Genomic DNA, 21,868 nt, shown 5'->3' on the forward strand with positions numbered 1-21,868 from the left:
TCTTTGATATCAGTAAGGCATATGATACTACTTGGAGACACTGTATTCTTGGACAACTGCATCAATGGGGCTTTCGTGGCCGCCTCCCCATTTTCACTCGGTCTTTCCTGTCTCAGCGGTTTTTTCGGACCCGCGTTGGTAACACACTGTCTGATCGCTTTGAGCAAGAGAACGGTGTCCCCCACGGCAGTGTTTTAAGCGTTACCCTCTTTTCCACAGCCGTCAACAGTATAACGTCTACAGTGAGGAGTCCGGTACAGTGCTCCTTGTTTGTGGACGACTTTACTGTTTTCTGTTTCTCCTCCAGTGTTGCAATCGTGAGCCGTCAGTTGCAGCTAACAGTGCGGTCAGCAAGGCCGTCTTATTTGCAGATCCTTGATGCTGTCCACCATGCTGGGATTCGACTGGCCATGGGTGCTTATCGGACCAGTCCCATACCCAGCCTCTGTGCTGAGGCTGGCGAACCGCCACTTACCATCCGGCGGCAGCTCCTGCTGGTGCGCTAGGTCTGTAAGTTTCTTGCAGCTCCCAGCTCGCCTGCCTACCGCCTTGTTACCCATCCACCTCTGGACCGCCTTTTTTCCCACCGTCCCCGGGCCACGTTGCCATTTAGGATCCGTGTGCAATGTGTGCTAGAGTCGCTCGGTGTGGAGTCTGTACAACCCCAAATCCAGGGTTTTAACCGCCTGCCACCCTGGTTACTGAAGAAGCCCGGAGTGATTTTAGATTTATTGCCGTACAAGAGAGATTGCACTCCTGCCACCACTTTTAATGCAGCATTTTCTGCTATTTTATCTGAGCACCACGACTATGTAGCTGTTTTTACGGATGGGTCGAAACAAGGGGATTCCGTTGGTTGCTCAGTTGTTTTTCAGGATCGTGTCCTCAAGGTCCGACAGCCTCAGACTTTTACTGTCTTTGATGCAGAATCGTCTGCGATCTTGCGGGCACTGGAGCAGATGAGACATTCTTCCTCTTCTAAATTTCTTGTCTGTTCCGATTCACTCATTGCCCTTCACTCATTGCACCATTTGTATCCGGCAGATAAAATAGTCCAGACCATCCAGGATGCCCTCCTCCGACTACAGCGACTGGGGAAGGTTGTAGCCTTCTGCTTGGCTCTGGGGCATGTCGGCATTGCTGGGAATGAAAGGGCAGATCACGCAGCCAAGGAGGCGTGTCTCGATCCATACATGTCTCAGTGTGCTATCCCCTTGCACGCACTCACCTCGCTGTTGAGCTCACGAGTCATGTGTCGGTGGGAGGATGAGTGGCTGGAAGTGACTGACAATAAGCTCCGTATAGTCAAGCCCACAACGCGTGTGTGGTGTACTTCCTTTCAGCCCCATCGACGGCACGAGGTTCTCCTCACTCGGCTTCGAATAGGCCACAGCCCTATGACGCATGGCTTCCTGCTCCGGCGAGAAGACCCTCCAATGTGTGGTGCTTGCGGCGTCCAGGTCACTGTGCGCCACGTTTTATTGGACTGCGTTTTATTTTCTAACCAGCGGGCCGCGGCTGACTTGCCAGCGGACCTGCCAACTCTTTTAGGCAACACTCGGCCGAAGGTGGTTAATGTTTTAAAGTTCTGTGCCATTTCAAATGTTTTTACAAAGATTTTAGGGAGAGGAATTTAATTTGCTCACTGTGTGACCAGCTCGCCCATATTTTATGTAAGTAGCCAGCCAGTGACAATTTCAGTGGCATTCTTGTTGCTATGTTTTCCCTTTCCTTCGGTTTTACTTTCTTATATAGCATTTTCTTTATTTTCCTGCTTTCTTTGTGTGTGTGCTTCAGTTTCCTTAGGTATGTCCACATTCGTTCCTTTTAATGTGTGTCAGGGCGCTGATGACCTCGACGTTAAGCGCCCATAAACCCCAACACACAGACACTCCATTAAAGAGCGGATGGAACGTCGGAGCCTTTCTCTTCGCACCCACCATTCTGAATCCTACAATGCTCCATTCAGTGAGTTGGAATTTCACAGTGCGCTTGCCGCTTGCCCTGATACCGTTCACGGGCCAGATTGCATCCACTGTCAGATGCTGAAACACCTTTCAGTAGGGCCGCTCCACCGCCGACAATCTGGTGAGCCTGGAGTCGGCCATCCGTACTGCCTTTGCCCGCCGTCAGCACCTCGTCGCTGTCTTTTTCGACATGCGGAAGGCGTACGATACGACATGGCGTCATCACATCCTTTCTACGCTTCATGGATGGGGTCTCCGGGACCCTCTGCCGATCTTTATCAGAAATTTTCTGTCGTATCGTACCTTTCGCGTGCAAGTCGCAGCCTCATATAGTTCCACCCACGTCCAGGAGAACGGTGTGCCACAGGGTTCTGTTTTAAGTGTCTGCCTGTTTTTAATAGCCATTAACGGGCTCGCTGCGGCCGTGGGACATTCTGTCTCTGTTTCCCTGTATGCTGACGACTTCTGCCTTTATTACAGCTCTACTGGCATTGCAGCTGTTGAACGTCAGCTACATGGTGCTATCCGCAATGCGCAGTCTTGGGCTGTAGCTCATGGATTCCAGTTTTAGGCAGCCAAGACCTGCGTTATGCGTTCCTGCCGGCGACGTACTGTCCACCCCGAGCCGCAGCTTTATCTTGCCGGCGAACTTCTTTCAGTGGTAGAATCACACAGGTTTTTGGGGGTGGTGTTCGATGCCCGGTTGACTTGGCTGCCTCATATCCGGCAGCTTAAACAGGCGTGTTGGCGGCATCTAAACGCTCTGAGATGCTTGAGCCACACCCGCTGGGGCGCCGACCGATCTACCTTGTTGCGGCTCTACCAGGCGTTAATCCAGTCCCGTCTGGATTATGGGAGCCTGGCTTATGGCTCAGTATCCCCATCTGCGTTGCGGGTGTTGGACCTAAATCTCCACAGCGGGATACGCATTGCCACTGGTGCTTTCCGCACCAGCCCTGTGGACAGCATACTAGTGGATGCAGGTGTCCCTCCACTGCGGTTACGACGCCAACATTTACTGGCTGCTTATGCTGCCCATGTTTTTAGCTTGCCCGGGCATCCAAATTACCGTGTCCTGTTCCTGTGCTCTGTCATCCATCTGCCAGAATGTAGGCGCCGGTCGGACTCTCCGATCACAGTATGCATCAAAGAGCTCCCCTCTGGGCTTAGATTTTTCCCTGTTCCACCTCCTTTCCAGGCACCTCAGCGTACACCTTCGTGGTGTGTGCCTCGCCTATGCCTTCGGCTCGACTTGGCACAGAGCCCGAAGGACTCAGTCCCTCCAGAGGCCTTCCAATGCCACTTTTATTCCATCCTGGCCACATATCAGCGCTCTGGTGTTGTTTACACTGACGGCTCGATGGTTGCTTCTCGTGTCAGTTATGCTCTGACTCTAGGAGACCACTATGAACAACATTCATTGCCAACTGGCTGCGGCGTTTTTACTGCTGCGCTGGTCGCCATCTTTCGTGTCCTAGAGTATATACGCTCCAGCTCAGGTGAGTCCTTCGTTATCTGTAGCGATTCCCTGAGTGGTTTACGAGCTCTCGACCAGTGTTTTCCTCGTTCTCATCTCGTGATGGCTATCCATGAGTCCCTGCATACTCTTGCGCGTTGCGGCCGCTGTGTGGTCTTTGTGTGGACCCCCAGTCATGTCGGTATCCCAAGCAATGAACATGTTGACCGCCTGGCGAAAGAGGCCACGAGACAACCGGCCCTAGAAGTTGGCCTCCCAGAGGCTGATTTGCGGCCAGTCCTCGGCCGAAATGTTTTGGCGCTTTGGGACGCTGAAGGGCGCGATCGGATCACGCCCAATCAACTCTGTGCCATTAAGGAGACGATGACTGTGTGGCGGTCATCCATGTGAGCCAACCGCAGGGACTCAGTTGTCCTTTGTCGGCTCCGCATTGGCCACTCCCGGCTGACACACAGTTATTTAGTGCGCCGGGAGGACCCTCCCATATGTCGCTGCGGGGGCTGCTTTGACAGTGGCCCACATTTTGCTGTGGTCCCTTTTTGCTGTGGTCAGGCAGACATTTGCGCTGCCTGATACGCTCCCTGCCATTTTATCTGATGACCCTGTTATGGCTGCCTTAGTTTTACGTTTTATTAGGGGAGGGGTTTTTCATTCTTTAATCTGAGTGTTTCTGTTTTATTTTATTGTTTTGTGTTGATTCTGGCCTCTGGCCTCCGGTTTTAAACTGATTTTTTAATGTGTTTTAAGTGGTTGGCTTTTCCTTTTTTTATTTCCATGGTCAGCCAACCACCGTCACACTCTGTGTGATTGTAGTTCGCTTTGTCTGGTGTTTGTCTCAGTTTCTCTTGTTCTGTGTCGTCTGTGCTCTATTCTGTTATTCGTTTTTATTCTCTGTTGGTGTTTTTAGTACTTGGAAAAAGGGACCTATGACCGTAGCAGTCTGGTCCCTTTAATACCACAAACCAACCAACCAACCTATCCAGGAGTCCCTGCATATTCTTGCCTGTTTCGGCCGCTCTGTGGTCTATGTGCGATCCCCCGGTCATGTCGGTATCGCGGGCAATTAACATGTTGACTGCCTTGCCAAACAGGCCACCAGTGAACCCCCACCTGGACATTGGCCTCCCGAAGACTGATTTGCGGGCAGTCTTGTGCCGCAAAGTTCTCTCGCTTTGGGACACTGAATGGCGCAATCTGCCCACGCCAAACAAACTCCGTTCTCTCAAGGCGACGACACGTGTGTGGCAGTCATCCATGCGAGCCACTCGCAGAGATTCTGTTGTTCTTCGTCGGCTCTGCATTGGCCACACCCGACTGACTCACAGTTATTTATTGCGTCGTGGTGACCCGCCTCTCTGTCGCTGTGGGCGGTTTTGACGGTGGTGCACATTTTATTAACTTGTCTGCTTTTAGCTTTGCTCAGGCAGACATTTGCGCTGCCTGATACGCTCTCTGCCCTTTTAACTGATGACCCTGCTTCTGCTGGCTTAGTTTTACGTTTTATTCGGGCAGGGGCATTTTATCATTTTCTCTGAGTGTTTCTGTTTTCTTTTCTTGTTCCGTGTTGATTCTGGTCTTTGGCCCACGATTTTCAGCTGAGTTTTTAATGTGTTCTCGGTGGTTGGCTTTTCCTTTCTATCTCTATGGTCGGTCAACCACCATCCCACTCTGTGTGATTTTAATTTGTTTTGTCTCATCTCTGTCTGAGTATTTCTTGGCCTGTGTCGTCTGCTGGTTTTCCTGTTGTCCGTTTTTTCACCTCTTTGAGTGGTTTTAGTTTGTTTTAGGAAAAAGGAACCGATGACCGTCGCAGTCTGGTCGCTTTAATCCCAGAAACCAACCAACCAACCAATCGGTCTTCCATCTGCCAGAACGTCGTCCCTGGTCAGGTTGTAAGATCGCGGTCCGCGTCAAAGAGCTTCTCTCCAGGCTTAGGGTTTTCACTGTTCCACCTCCTTTCCAGGCCACTTTGCGTACACCCCCATGGTGTGTTTCTCGCCCTTGCCTTCGGCTCGACTTGGCACAGGGCCCGAAGGACTCGGTAACGTTTCCCTGAGCGGTTTACGAGCTCTTGACCAGTGTTTCCCTCGTTTTCGTCTGGTGATGGCTATCCATGAGTCCCTGCATACTCTTGCCCGTTGCAGCTCTCTGTGGTCTTCTTGTGGACCCCCGGTCATGTCGGTAGGCCGGGCAATGAACATGTTGACCGCCTGGCGAAAGAGGCCAACGAGTAAACCGTCTCTGGATGTTGGCCTCCCAGAGACTGATTTGTGGGCATTCTTACACCGCAAAGTTATTGCGAAATGGGACGATGAATAGCGCGAACTGACAATGTGTAAGAAACTCCGTGCTGTGAAGGAGACGACAGCTGTGTGGCGGTCAACCCTGCAATCCATTCGCACGGACTCAGTAATCCTTTGCCAGATCTTCATTGGCCACTCCCGGCTGACACACAGTTGTTTACTGTGCCGGGAGGACCCTCCTCTATGTCGCTGCGGGGCGGCTTTGACAGTGGCCCACATTTTGTTGGCTTGTCCCCTTTTAGCTGTGGTCAATTTGACATTTGCGCTGCCTGATACGCTCCTTGCCCTTTTATCTGATGACCTCCCCCAGGGGCTCAGCATTCATTTGCTGGGTATGGGCTTGGCGACCCCGGGGTTCCTGAGCTGGGGACTGGTGAGCGCCACCAGTCCCCTGTCTCTGTAAGCTCTGAGCACACTTCAGCGCCCACCGTGCGGCGTGGCAGTGGAACGTTGTGTGTCTCAGGGAATGGGGATCTTGGCTTGACCGCCTGGATCGCGAGGATGGAACAAACCTCTATAAAAAAACCCTCAATCTCAAGGTGTGTTGCGCACTGATGAGATGCATGGCTGTTGAGGTGGAACAGTCGATAGCGGGCAACCTCTGGGGAACCTGCCGCACCTCAGTTGTATAAGGCTTACCTAGGCACGCGGGGCTCTGTCTAGGTGGACTTCTAGTTCCCTAGCTGCTCGTGGGTCCGAGATGGATCCTTCGAAATCCTCTTTTCTTCCTCCCAGCGGGAAGGGTGGGCCGCTGGAAGGTTCTAACACCCAGTCTCTTAAGAGGGCCCATGCAGTCAGTCCCCCTGACTCTGGCGCTTCTTTGAAAAGTCCAGTCTTAGGTAACAGAATGCATTCTGGTAATCCGAATGTGTTTCTCATTGTGAAACGGAAGGAGGGTAGTTTCAAGAAGGTTTCGCCCTTCTATATACAAAAGGGATTGGAGGGAAACTGTGGCTCCGTAAAATCGGTGAAGCGCTTATGTAATGGGACCTTGCTAGTGGAAACTTCCACTTCCCATCAAGCAATTAACCTCCAATCTGCTAAATGCCTTGGAGAGTATGCCATAGACACTGAACTGCACAGCACCTTGAACTACAGCAAAGGTGTTGTGACGTGCTGAGGTCTAGTTGACATTCCCAAGAAAGAACTGCAACGTGAGTGGGCTCCAGACGGTATCGTTGATGTTCAACACATCATGAGAGGGTTGATGGCACTCTTGTCAAATCCGACTCCTTTATTCTGACCTTCAGTAGCACAAAACTTCCCAATCATGTTAAAGCTGGCTTCCTTCGCCTTAGTGTGAGGCCTTATTTCCCGACCCCAATGCGCTGTTTCAAATGGCAGCGTTTTGGGCATACCACATTAGGCTGTAAAGGCGAAACGACTTGTGGAAACTGTGGTCAGGCTGCTCATGAAGGAGTTGGTTGCTCGTCTCCGGCTAAATGAATTAATTGCTCTGGGAACCACCCTTTTTGGAGTAGGGACTGCCGCATATTTTTAGAGGAACGCAAGGTCCATGAAATAAAAACAACCAAGCGTATCCCCTATGGTGAGGCCAAGAAGATCTATAAGTCGATGCAACCTCCCACATTTGCTACATCTTTTGCATCCCTGGTTCAGAAGCCTACTCCAAAAGTCGATGCCTCTACACAGACTGAGGTGGTGAGTGTTGGCACTAACACCTGCAGCGGTCAGTGCACTTGCGACGCAGCCAGTGTTACAGAGCCAGTAGCCCCTACTCGAACGGCAAACAAAGGTACAGTGGCGACCTTGGGCCAGCCCCTGGCGCCTGCAACAGCTGAGGCTGTTCCCAAGCCCAGTGCGCCAATTACCACTCTCATATCAGCTCCCCCAAAGTCCACCAAACCACAGAAAGCTACCGTACAGCAGCAACAGCGCATCAAATCCCGTGGTAAACCATCTGACCATGCGGATGTTGTTTTACGTAAAGCTTCATCTGACTCTTCCGCAGAGTTGATGGAGTACGATGTATGTGTGGGCAATCATCTCGTCCCACGCCTGCCCCTCCACCTGCTGCGGTCTCCCCGCCCTATCGGAGAGACAGGATGAAGGTGCTACCCCAACATAGAGGGCTCCCATACTCCAGTGGAACTTGCAAGGGTTCAGGACGCATGTGGAGGAACTTCGTCTACTCTCTCGCGGTAGACCACTGTGTCTCTGTCTCCAGGAGACGTATTTCCATCCATCATACTGCCCTGATATACGAGGCTACACACTCCACAAAAAGGACGACCTGCGTGGAGAGCGAGCTAGAGGAGGCATAGGTATTTTCGTCAGGATGGACTACCACTCCTCGCCTCTCTCACTTACGACGACTTTACTGGCCGTCGCTGTGTCCGTGCACGTGCGTCATCCAGTGACTGTATGTTCACTTTACTTGCCCCCAAATGATGCTCTTGATGAAGCAGCCCTCACCGACCTTCTTACCCAGCTCCCCCAACCATTCATTATTTGTGGTGTATTTAATGCCCAAAATGTGCTTTGGGGCTCTGCAATTACCTGCCCCAGGGGTAGAGCAATTGAGAGGCTTCTCCTGTCATCCTCTGCCCACTTGCTCAATGGAGGACAGAGTACTCATTTCTCGACAGCGACTGGGTCGTTCTCTGCTATTGATCTCTCGCTTTGCTCTCCAGCTCTTGCCGCCAGTGCTCACTGGGAAGTGGTCGCTGACTTGCACGGCAGTGATCATATCCCAATCTGGATTCACCTGCCAGATGGCGTGGGCCCCGAAAGGGGACCACCACGATGGGTGCTCAGTGGACCAGACTGGACACTTTATAGCCAGTTGGCCCAATTCGAACACTGAGTGAGTGTTGAGGTGTGGGTGGATCATATTACCAAAACGGTCCACCACGCCGCTGAAGCATCCATTCCACAGTCCACAGGCCACCGGAAGAGGCCACCTGTGCCTCGGTGGAGTGCCGAATGCCGCTCTGCAATCAGGACCAGGCGTTCGGCTCTGCGTCGGTTCAAATGTCGGCCGACTGCTGAGAATCTTGCAGCCTTTCGGGTGGCGAGGGCAAGATGTCGCCGCATTATTCATGAGAGCAAGAAGAGGTCGTGGCAAACGTTCCTCAACACCATTAATCGTTCCACCAAAAGTTCCATTGTGTGGGAGACAATCAGGAGAATTTCTGGCAGAGGAGGGAGGTGCCCCATAGCTGCTGTAATGACTAACGGCACTCTCCACACGGATCCGCGAGACATTGCCCAGACTATGGCAGCGTATTTCGCCACAGTTACTGCCACAACCAGTCAGGATCCCGGTTTCCAGTGCCATAAAGCGGTTGCTGAGAGACGTAGTCTGAACTTCAAGTCCACCTCTCATGAAGTTTACAACTGCCCATTTTCTATGTGGGAGCTGGATTCTGCATTGTCTGTGGCTCGTGACACGTTCCCTGGTCACGACAGGATCCATTACAGTATGCTATGGCACCTCACAATGCGGAACAGAGAAGTCCTCCTCGCACTTTTTAATGCCATTTGGGCGTCGGGTCACTTTCCTGACGCGTGGCGTGAGGCAGTTTTAATCTCTTTTTTTAAACCTGGGAAAGACCGCACGAGCCCAAGTAGCTACCGTAGTATTGCCCGCACTAGTTGCATAGGGAAGACCTTGGAGCGGATGGTCAACCGCCGCCTTGTCTGGATGTTAGAATCCCGGCAACTCCTTAGTCGCTTTCAGTGTGGGTTCAGGAGGTTTCGTTCCACCTTCGATAACCTTGCCCTCCTGGAGGTGGCTATACAACAAGCTTTCCTACGCCGTCATCACCTTCTAGGTGTATTTTTCGACATCGAGAAGGCCTACGATACTACTTGGAGGCGTCTCATCCTGGAGCAGCTTCACGAATGGGGTTTTCGTGGTTGTCTTCCTCTTTTTATTCAGTCTTTCCTCTCGCCACGATATTTTAGATACCGGATTGGTGACGTCCTGTCTGATCGCTTTGAGCAGGAGAACGGTGTCCCTCAGGGTAGCGTTTTAAGTGTGACTCTGTTTGCCATCGCTATTAATAGCATTACGTCCATAGTGAAAAGTCCTGTCCAGTGTTCCTTGTTTGTGGATGATTTCTCTTTGTTTTGCTCTTCTTCAAGCCTTGCAACGACAACTCGTCAGTTGCAACTTACGATTAGGCGTTTGGATGACTGGGCGCAGAAGAGTGGTTTTAAGTTTTCCCCCGAGAAGTCTTTATGTGTTCTTTTTAATCGTTCTCGTTCGATTTTAACCTTTCCTGAGTTGAGGATGAGGGACGCTATTCTTACTTTTAAAGACACGGTGAGATTTTGACTCGAAGCTCACGTGGTTACTTCATCTTAAAGACCTTGAAACGGCGGTCACTTAAGGCTTTAATTGTTTCAAAATGTCTTAGCCACAGTGCATGGGGAGCTGACAGGACTTGTCTGCTCCAGTTTTACAGGGCGTTTGTGCGGTCTCGGCTCGATTATGGGTACACGGTGTATTGGTCTGCGAGGCCTTCTTACTTAAAAATGTTGGATCTTGTGCACCATGAAGGGATTCGGTTGGCCACTGGGGCATTCCGAACTAGCCCCATACCCAGCCTCTGTGCAGAGGCTGGTGAACCGCCACTTCATATGCGGCGACGGCTACATACAGTGCGCCAGGCGTATAAAACTTTGTCCACACCTTACTCCCCTGCATACCATACCGTTGCTCAGCCTCCTCTGGCACGATTGTTTCATAACCGGCAACGTGTGATGCAGCCCTACGGGATTCGCGCACAGGATTGCCTCGGTGCGATGTCTATGGCTGGTCTTCGTGTTTTACGTCGCTGTTGGAGCAGATCCCCACCTTGGCTCTTCCGGAGACCCAAACTTATTTTAGATTTGACTGATTTTAAGTAAGCTGGCAAACCAGATTTTACGTTCCAATCTCTGTTTTTTAACATTTTAGATGTGCATCACGGTTTCACTGTCGTTTATACTGATGGCTCCAAACAGGAGACTTTCCTTGGCTGTTCTGTGGTGTTCCCTGATCATGTTACCCGGATTCGCCTCCCTACTGAATATACCGTTTTCGCAGCGGAGCTCCACGCGATCCTGACGGCACTGGAGCAGATGCATCGTGTTTGGGGCGATCGATTTCTTCTCTGCTCCGATTCTCTTAGTGCCTTACAGTCACTGCAGAACCTGTACCCGACTGAAGAGATGGTCCAGCTGATACATGACCAACTGTACTTGCTGCAACGGCGGGGTAAAGAGGTATCTTTCTGCTGGGTGCCTGGTCATGTCGGCATATGGGGCAATGAACAGGCTGATCGGGCTGCCAAGGAGGCCTGCAGAGAGCAGGATGTCGTCCAGTGTCCTATCCTCCTGCAGTCAGTCATCGCTGCACTCCACAGGAAGTGCATGGAGTTGTGGGATGACGAATGGCTGGCGGTGACGGCCAATAAACTGCGGTCGGTAAAGTCAACCACTCGGCCGAGGCGTTCCTTCTGCCGGCTGCTCAGGCGGGAAGAGGTGGCGCTCACACGTCTTCGGATCGGGCACTGTCCTCTGACACATAGCTATTTATTACGGCGGGAGGATCCTCCGTTTTGTGATGATTGTGGTGTGCACATCTCTGTCTGGCACATTTTAACAGACTGCGTTTTATACCGTGATGCAAGGGCAGTAGTACAAATTGACGGGGATCTGCCCTGTGTTTTAGCTAACGATGAGACGTGTGTGTCTAGGGTTTTTAAGTTTTGTGATGTGTCTCAACTCTGGCCTAAACTTTTAGGCTGGCGGTTTTAGTGTATTGCAGAGTGGCTGACTCCTCCCTTTTTTCCTTGCGGTCAGCCAGCCACTTCCATCTGCTCCATTGTTTTAGCTCCCTCTACCTTTTTCTTCCTGTGTTGTCCATGTTTTCCTGCTGACGCCCTGCTTCATCCCACGCTTCGGTGTGGGTGCGCACATATTTTTTATGATTGTTCCCTGTGTTTTATGTTCCGTTTGATGTAAATGTTCTGAGTTTTTTTTCTTGACACCCGTCTCACTATGATACTGAACACGCGCTGAAGACCTTTCTGTCGTGCGCCCACAAAACCCTTTTACTCCTTTTACTACTTGCCATTGGCCTACGATTTTTTATCTGAGTTTTTGAATGCGTTTCTCGGTGGTTGGCTTTTCCTTTTTTGTTTCTGTGTTCGGCCAACCAACGTCACACTCCGTGTGATTTTAGTTCGTCTTGTCTGGTCTTTGTCTAAGTTTCTCTTCTTCTGTGTCGTCTGTGATCTATTCTGTTACTCTCTTTTATTCTCTGTGGGTGTTTTTAGTATTTGGAAAAAGGGACCAATGACCATAGCAGTCTAGTTCCTTTAATCTCACAGACCAACCAACCAACCAGGAAACTTGGTTTCCAGCAATACAGACCCCCGCCCTTCGCGGTCGTCGGGGATACTATAAGAACCGCGCTGCCTGTCAACCAGCGTCAGGTGGAGTTTGCCTCTTTTTTCACCACTATGTCTGTAGCTCGTCAGTACCCCTTCTGACGCCTTTAGAGGCAGTCGCTGTCAGGGTTGAGCTCTCACTGGCTTTTACTGTCTGCTCTGTTTACATTCCTCCGGACAGGGAGCTCCCCCGACATGTCTTGGCTGCGCTGCTGGCTCAACTGCCGCCACCATTGCTGCTTCTGGGCGATTTCAATGCCCACAACCCTCTATCGCTGATGACCGCGGTCGTGCCATGGAGCATGTGTTGGCTCAGCTCGACCTTAGCCTCTTGAACACCGGTGCTCTCACGCATTTCAGTGTGGCCCATGGCTCGTTCTCGGCCATCAATCTCTCTCTTTGCAGCCCCGGACTTCTCCCATCCCTCCACTGGAGAGTGCATCCTGACCTGTGTGGTAGTGACAATTTTCCCATCTATTTGTCACTGCCCCAGTGTTATTCTTCTGGGCGCCTGCCCTGCTGGGCTCTCAACAGGGCTGACTGGCCAGCTTTTACTTCCGCTGCCACCATTGCGTCTCCCTCACAGGTTGACATTGACGAGGTGGTCTGTGTCTTGACCACGTCAATCATTTCTGTGGCCGAGGCTGCCATCCCCCGCTCTTCTGGTCTCCCTCGGAGGAAGGCTGTACCCTGGTGGTCGCCAGAGATTGCTGAGGCTATTCGCGACTGTAGGCGGGCTCTCCAGTGTCATAGGTGGCACCTGTCTCTGGAGACCCTCATCGCCTTTAAGAGACTCCGTGCCTTGGCCCGTCGTCTTATTGCACGGCGTAAGCAGGAGTGTTGGGAGAGTTATGTCTCATCCTTGGGCTCCCGTGTCTCTCCCTCGCTCGTGTGTTCCAGATCCGGAGGATTTATGGATACCGGACCCCTATGGGTGTCCCTGGAATCTCCCTGGTCTTCGCTGTTTGCACGGACGCTGCCGCCAATGCTGACCACCTTGCCGCACACTTTGCTACGAGCTCTGCGACTGCAACTTACCCCCCCCACCCCCGCCTTTCGCTCTCTAAAGGAGCGAGCCGAGCAGCCGCCATTATCATTCTACATGCGTCGTTCTGAAACATACAATGCTCCTTTCAGCGAGAGGGAATTCCTCGCTGCCCTCGCCGATTGCCCTGATACAGCACCAGGACCAGACTGCATCCAAGCGCAGACGCTGAAGCATCTCTCCAGGGACTGCCAGAGACACGTCCTCACCATCTTTAACCGCATTTGGAGCGAGGGCGTGTTCCCGTCGCAATGGCGAGAGGGTGTTATTGTCCCCATCTTGAAGCCCAGTGCGGACCCACTGGCAGTGGACAGCTATCGTCTCATTACCCTCACCAAAGTTTTGTGCAAATTGCTTGAACGTATGGTGAGGCGGCGTTTGTGTTGGGTCCTTGAGTCGCGCGGTCTCCTCGCTCCATCCCAGGGTGGCTTCCGTCGGGGCCAGTCTGCTGTGGACAATTTGGTGTGGCTGGAATCTGCTATCCGTACGGCCTTTGCCCGACGTCTGCATCTCGTTGCTGTATTTTTTGATCTGCGGAAGGCGTATGACACCACATGGAGGCATCATATCCTTGCTGCATTGGATGAGTGGGGTCTTCATGGTCAGCTCCTGGCTTTTCTTCAAACCTCTTTATTGCGCTGCTCTTTCCGGATGCAAGTCGGTGCCGCCTCTAGTTCATCTTATATACAGGAAAATGAGGTCGCGCAGGGCTCAGTGTTGAGCGTCTCCTTATTTCTAGTGGCCATTAATTGTCTGGCTGCAGCTGTGGGGTCGTCGGTGTCTCCTTCTTCGTGTGCAGACAACTTCTGCATCTCATTTTCCTCCACGACTATGGGCGTCGCCGAACGCAGACTGCAAGTCGTTATTCGCAAGGCAGCATCATGGGCATGACTCATGGTTTTCAGTTCTCTGCAGCAAAGACTCGAGTTATGCACTTCTGCAGGCGTCGGACGGTCCAACCTCATCCTGAACTTTACCTCTATGGCCACGTCCTTGAAGTGGTGTACACTAGCCGCTTCTTAGGACTCGTGTTTGATGCCCGGCTCACATGAGTTCCTCATATTACTCAGCTAAAGCAAAAGTGCTGGCAGCATTTCAACGCCCTACGCTGCCTGAGCCACACATCTTGGGGTGCAGGTCGCTGCACGCTGTTGCAAATGTACAGAGCCCTTGTGCAGTCCAGGCTTCATTATGGGAGCCTGGCCAATGGGTCTGCATCACACTGATTGTTGTCGTTGTTGGACCCCATACACCACTGTGGGGTTCGGCTTGCAACTGGCGCTTTCTGTATGAGCCCCGTGGATAGTCTACTGGTGGAGGCCGGGGTTCCCCCGCTGCGGATTCGCCGCCATCGACTGCTCGCCGACTGTGCTGTCCACGTGCATTGCTCGCCGGGCCATCCCAATCATCGCCTGCTTTTCCCTACCATGGTCCTCCATCTGTCCGAACGGCGACCTCGGTCTGGGCTTACCATAGCTGTCCGCATCCAGTCCCTGCTGTCGGAACTGGTGTCATTCCCTCTTCTGCCACCCATCTGGGTCCGTGCACCTACGCCTCCCTGGTGTTTGCCCCGGCCGTCCATCTGTCTGGACTTGGCACCGGGACCCAAGGACTCGATTCCGCCTGTGGCCCTCCGTCGCCGTTTCTTGCGCTCCTCGCCTCATTTTCGTGCTGTGAGACTGTCTACACTGATGGTTCCCTGGTTGATGGTCGCACTGCCTACGCTTTTGCTCACGCTGTCCATGTTGAACAGCGCTCCTTGCTGGCTGGCTGCAGTATTTTTACTGCAGAGCTGGTGGCCATATTGCGCGCTCTTGAGCATATGCGTTCCTGCTTAGGTACGTCCATCGTCGTCTGCAGTGACTCCCTGAGCAGCCTCCAGGCCATCGACCGCTGCTATCCCTCTTCTCCTCTGGTATCCTCTATTTGGGAGTCTGTTTCAACCATTACCCGCTCTGGTCGTTCGGTGGTCTTTGTTTGAACGCCAGGTCACGTTGGCATCCTGGGGAAAGAAAGTGTTGACAGGCTGGCCAAAGGGGCGATCGACGCCCAGCTTTGGAGAACGGCCTTCCTGCTCGTGGTGTTGCGCCATAAGGTGCTTGGGATGTGGACTGAAGAGTGGCATGGCATGACATCTCCAAATAAACTGCGGGCTGTTAAGGAGACGACTGATGTGTGGCGGTCCTCTTTGCGGGTCTCTCGCAAGGAGTCTGTTTTCCTGTGGCGGCTGCACATTGGGCACACATGGATGACGCACGGCCACCTATTGCGACGTGAGAACCCCCCTTTATGTCGCTGCAGCTCCGTTTTGACAGTGGTCCACATTTTATTGGACTGTCCACTTTTAGCAGTGCTCAGGCAGTCGTTTGCACTGCCTGACTCCCTCCCTGCCCCTTTAACAGATGACTCTGCTTTGGCTGACTTAGTCTTACGTTTTATTCGGGCAGGTTTTTTTTATCATTTAATCTGATTGTATCTGTTTTATTTTATTGTTTTGTGTTGATTCTGGCCCTTGGCCTACGGTTTTAAACTCAGTTTGTAATGTTTTTTTTTTCAGTGGTTGGCTTTTCCTTTTTTTTTCTTTTTTTTTTTGTTCCTATGATCAGCCAACCACCGTCACCATCCGTGTGATTTAATTTCATTTTGTCTGGTCCTTGTGTACGTTTCTTGTGTTCTGTGTCGTCTGTGTCCTATTCTGTTGAACTTTTGAACTTTTTTTATTCTCTGTTGGTATTTTTGATTTTTTGGAAAAAGGAACCGATGACCTCTGCAGTTTGGTCCCTTTAATCCTTAAACCAACCAACCATCTGCCTTTACTACAGCTCTACTGGCATTGCAGCTGTTGAACGTCAGCTACAGGGTGCTATCCGCAAGGCGCTGTCTTGGGTTGTAGCGCATGGATTTCAGTTTTCGGCTGCCAAGACCCGCGCTATGCATTTCTCACGGCACCGAACAGTCCATCCTGAGCCGCGACGTTTATCTTGCCGACAAACTCCTTGCTGTCGTGGAGAACCACAGGTTTCTGGGTGTAGTTTTCGATGCCCGGCTGACTTCGCTGCCTCATATTCGGCAGCTTAAACAGGCCTGTTGGCTGCATCTAACTGCTCTGAAATGCTTGAGCCACACCCGCTGGGGCGCCAACTGATCTAACGTGTTACGGCTCTACCAAGCGTTAATCCAGTCTCGTCTGGATTATGGGAGCTCCATTCAGTGAGTGGGAATTTCACAATGCCCTTGCCGCTTGTCGTGATACTGCTCCTGGGCCAGATCGCATCCACTGTCAGATGCTGAAACACATTTCAGTGGACTGCAAGCGACACCTCCTCGACCATCTCTGGGTCGAGGGTGAGTTTCCGTCGCAATGGCGGGAAAGCATTGTCATCCCCGTTTAGAAACCGGCAAGAGCCCTTTGGAGGTTGACAGCTACCGCCCCATTAGCCTCACGAACGTTCTTTGCCAGCTTCTCGGACAGATGGTGAGCCGGCTCTTGAATTGGGTACTGGAGTCTTGGGGCTTTCTGGCTCCGTCTCAGGGTGGGTTCCGTAAAGGCCGCTCCACCGCCAACAATCTGGTGAGCCTGGAGTCGGCCAATTGTACTGCCTTTGCCCACCGTCAGCACCTGGTCGCTTTCTTTTTCTACATGCGGAAGGCATACGATACGACATGGCGTCATCACATCCTATCTACGCTACATGGATGGGGCCTTCGGAGCCCTCTGCCGATCTTTATCAGAACTTTTCTGTCGTATCGTACCTTCCGCGCGCAAGTCGCAGCCTCTCATAGTTCCTCCCGCGTCCAGGAGAACGGGGTATCACAGTGATCTGTCCTCAGTGTCTGCCTGTATTTAATCGCCATAAACGGGCTCGCTGCAGCGGTGGGAAATTCTGTCTCCGCTTCCCTGTATGCTGACGTCTTCTGCCTTTACTACAGCTCTAGTGGCATTGCAGCTGTATAACGTCAGCTACAGGGTGCTATCCACAAGGCGCAGTGTTGGGCTGTAGCGCGTGTTTTTTAGTTTTCGGCTGCCGGGACCCGCGTTATGCATTTCTGCCGGCGCCGAACAGTCCATCCAGAGCTGCGGCTTTACCTTGCCGACGCACTCCTTGCTGTGGTGGGGACCCACGGGTTTTTCGGCGTAGTTTTTGATTCCCCGGTTGACTTGGCTGCCCCCCCCCCCTGCGGGTTCGGGGGTTAGAATAGGCCCACGGTATTCCTGCCTGTCGTAAGAGGCGACTAAAAGGAGTCTCAAACGTTTCAGCCTTCATGTTATGGTCCCCATTAGGGTTTGACCTCCATTTTTCCAAATTCCACAGAAGTACGAGCCTTTTGGGGAAGGACACCTTACGTGGTGCACCATCAGTCCTCTGTGCCCTAAGGCCTTGGCACTGTTGATCGTCTTGGCGTCGTAACTGCACTCTCCATCCCTCATTTTGGGCATACACGCCTGATGGATTGTGTAAGTAACGCCCTTAGTGCGTCACCATCTGCACCCACGATCACTATGGACTACCCATGGCACCCAAAATCCAGCAAGGTAGCCAGCCTGTTGAGGTGGGGTCGTCATGTACCCTCTCGGTTGTAGCCCCCTGACAACATAGGGATCGTACTGCCAATGCCTGAGCTGACACCTCCCCACGTAAGCCAAGGAGTAGATGCCCGTCTCTTTGGGGCATCGGGACTCCCGGCAACGGCCATCCTGCCAGATGGCTTTTGCTGTGGCTGGGTGGCGCCCGTGGGGAGAGCCCCAGGTCGGAATGGGTGGCAACGAGGCGGATGCTCCGCAATGAAGCGGGTGAAATATCAATCTGGTTGTCGCCCGACCGCCAATGTCTCTAAGTGTGGTAAGGTGGACTTTAACGCTGTGACATATAACCCGAAATCGTCCCCTTCCCTGGCCACACCATGGGAGGAACGTAGGGCTGCAGACAGACAGGAGCCAAATTTTCCACGATGCCTTGTATGCAGCAGAACTGATGGGGATTCGTTTTTGGGGAGTAAGACTCTTTTCTTTGTGAACAATCTCGAAGATAAGTTTGGGGAAGTGGCGTCTCTTTCCAAACTGAGAAGAAGGGCCATTCTGATACAAGCAGCTTCATCTGCACAGTCCCAGGCATTACTCGCCTGTGAGAAGCTCGGTGACATCCCTGTTACTGTCACTCCCCATATGTCCTTAAATTTGGTCCAGGGGATTATTTTTCATAAAGATCTTCTGCTACAGTCTGATGACGAGCTACGTGAGAACCTGACACGACGAGGTGTACACTTTGTCCGTCGTGTGTTTAGGGGCCCAAAGGATAATATGGACGTTACCGGTGCTTTCATCCTGGCCTTTGAGGGTGACTGCTTGCCTGACAAAGTCAAGGTCATGATCTACCAGTGCGATGTCAAGCCCTATGTCCCGCACCCTATGCGATGCTTCCAGTGCTGGATATACGGACACACGTCCTCCAGGTGCACTGCCAGCCCCACGTGTCGTGATTGTGGACGACCTCCGCATCCTAATGCTCCATGTGCTCCACCTCCCACCTGCGTTAACAGTGGGGAGAATCATTCTCCCTGCTCACCAGACTGTGCAGTCTATCAACGAGAGCGGAAGATACTAGAAATCAAGACCTTGGACCGTTTAACTTACCAAGAGACGAAGAAGAAGCTAGAACGACTCAACCCCACACCTATGTTGAGGAATTATGCTACCGTCACACTGCCGCCACCAGCTCCTGCACTGACTCCCTTCTTCGTCGGCCCACAGAGAAATCAAGTAACATCTGCCCCACCCCTGGGACAGGCCACTCCCTCTTCCACTGCTCTCAAAACACCCAGTTTGGGAGCAGTGCGCCCCAAGCAACCGGAGACGTCAGTCCACACCTCTCAGCCGGAGCGGCGACAGCCCTCTCCGGCTCCTCATCCGGGGAAGCGACAGCCCTCTCCGGCTGCTCAGCCGGAGACGCAACCACCTCCTCCGGCCTCGCTTGTTCGGAAGGGATCCCTTGGGGGAGTCCCTTCCAAGGACTTTCCCAGTGTCTCACAAGACACTAGCCAGTGGCTGAAGAAGCCACCAGCTGCTGGTCGAAGGGCTTCCCGCTCTTCCTCTGTTCCTGATAATGCTTCCGGAAAGCCCTCCCAGCCTGCCAACCCTCCTCCCAAAGACAAGAGAGAGAAGAGGAAGCTCTCCAAGAAGGATAAGGACTTAGTGGTTGTCACACGAACGCTTCCTGTCAGCTCAGCCTCTGAGGATTAGGTCGAGGCCTTTGCGTCCCCTGATGACCTAGATCTCCCCGTCTCCTCAGAAACGATGTCCGTAGCGACGTCAGTCACTCAGTCGGTGGCAGCATGTGACCTTGCGAAGTAATTTGCCTTTTCAGTGCCTGAATGCCCCTACAGGATGCGCTTTGTACAATCTTCCAGTGGAATTGTGGCGGTTATTTTAGCCATCTACCTGAGCTATGACAGCTTCTAAGCATGACACCTGCTTTACGCATTGCCCTCCAGGAAACCTGGTTCCCGGCAATGTGGACCCCTCTCCTCCGTGGATACAGGTGATATTACTGCCATCGTAGCACATACAATTGTGTGTCAGGTGGAGCCTGCGTGAATGTCCTTACCTCTGTATATAGTGCTCCTGTACCCCTTCAAACATCATTGAAAGCTGTGGCTGACCGGGTGAGGACAACCCAGGACATAACCGTCTGCAGTGTCTATCTCCCTCCAGGTGGTACAGTCTCCCTGACCGAATTGGCTGCACTTGTCGCCCAACTTCCCACTCCTTTTCTTCTCCTTGGGAATTTTAACGCCCACAATCCACTGTGGGGTGGATAGAAGGTTACTGGCCGAGGCAGAGAGGTCGAGAATCTCATCTCCCAACTCGACCTCTGCCTGTTAAACACTGGCGCTGCTACGCATGTCAGTGTGGCGCATCGCACGTTCTCGGCCATAGATCTTTCGTTGTGCAGCCCAGGGCTTGTACCATCGGTCCACTGGAGAGTCCATGACGACTTGTGTGGTAGTGACCATTTTCCCATCTTCCTTTCACTACCCCAGCGTCGAACCCATGCACGCCTGCCTAGATGGGCATTTTGCAAGGCAAACTGGGAAACGTTCTCCTCCGATGCCACTGTTGAAACTCTCCCCCACAGTACCATCGATGTGGCGGTTGAGACACTGACTGCAGCGATTGTTTCCGCTGTAGACCGTACCATTCCTCGTTCGTTAGGGTGTCGCCGGCGAAAGTCAGTGCCTTGGTGGTCGCCGGAGTTCGCTGAAGCCATTAAAGAACGTCGGCGGGCTCTTCAGCGACATAAGCGGCATCCGTCTTTGGAGAACATTATTTTCTTCAAAGGTCTCCGTGCTCAGGCACGGCGGCTCGTCCAGTGGCGGAAACAGGAGTGCTGGGAGAGGTACGTTTCCACCATTGGTTCCCATACTTCACCCTCCCAGGTGTGGATGAAGGTTCGGCACCTCTTTGGATTGCAGCACTGTACAAGTGTCCCAGGGCTTACCATCAACGGGGCAGTATCCAACGATGCCGATGCAGTCGCCGAGCATTTAGCACAGCACTATGTTCGGGCCTCTGCGTCGGGGAATTACCCGGCGGCGTTTCGTTCGCTCAAACGGCGGGAGGAAGGCAAACGGCTTTCTTTTGCAACTCGCCACCCTGAGACGTATAACGCCCCACTTAATTTGTGGGAACTCCAAAGCGCCCTGGCACAGTGCCCCGATACAGCCTCTGGCCCAGATGGCGTCCACAATCAGATGCTCAAACACCTGTCGCCTGACTGTTGGCGATGTGTTCTTGCCATCTTCAACCGCATATGGGGCGATGGTGTCTTCCCATCGCAGTGGCAAGAAAGTGCCATCATTCCGGTGCTGAAGCCTGGTAAGGATCCACTGTATGTGGATAGCTATCGGCCCATCAGCTTGACAAATACTCTGTGCAAGCTACTGGAACGTATGGTGAGTCGACGGCTGTGTTGGCTGCTCGAGTCTCGGGGTGTTCTGGCTCAGTGCCAGAGTGGCCTCCTTCAGGACCGTTCCACCGCCGACACTTTGGTCTTCATTGAGTCTGCAATACGCACTGCTTTTTCCCGGCGCCAACACCTCGTCTCCGTCTTTTTCGACCTCTCTAGAGCATATGACACGACGTGGCGGCACCATATTCTCGCCACGTTACACAGGTGGGGTCTCCGGGGCTCTCTCCCCATTTTTCTTCAGAATTTTTTATCTGTTCGGACATTCCGCGTTTTAATTGGCACATCCCATAGTTCACTTCATATCCAGGAGAACGGCGTTCCACAGGGCTCTGTATTGAGCGTGCCCCTTTTCCTTGTGGCCATTAATGGCCTTGCAGCAGCAGTAGGGTCGTCTGTCTCACCCACGTTATATGCTGAAGATTTCTGCATCTTTTTCAGCTCCTCCACCATTGGTGTTGCAGAACGTCGGTTGCAGGGAGCCATACGCAAGGCGCAGGTGTGGGCCCTAGCCCATGGGTTTCAGTTTTCTCCTGCGAAGACTTGTGTTATGCACTTTTGTCGGCGTCGAACTGTCCATCCCCACCCTGAGCTCTATCTTCAGTATGCTATGCTCAGGGTTGTTGACACTTACCGTTTTCTGGGATTGCTGTTCGATGCCCGGCTTACTTGGCTTCCACATATTCGTCAGCTCAAGCGTCAGTGCTG

Source organism: Schistocerca cancellata, chromosome 1 (genome assembly GCF_023864275.1).
Source record: "Schistocerca cancellata isolate TAMUIC-IGC-003103 chromosome 1, iqSchCanc2.1, whole genome shotgun sequence".
Taxonomy (NCBI): domain Eukaryota; kingdom Metazoa; phylum Arthropoda; class Insecta; order Orthoptera; family Acrididae; genus Schistocerca; species Schistocerca cancellata.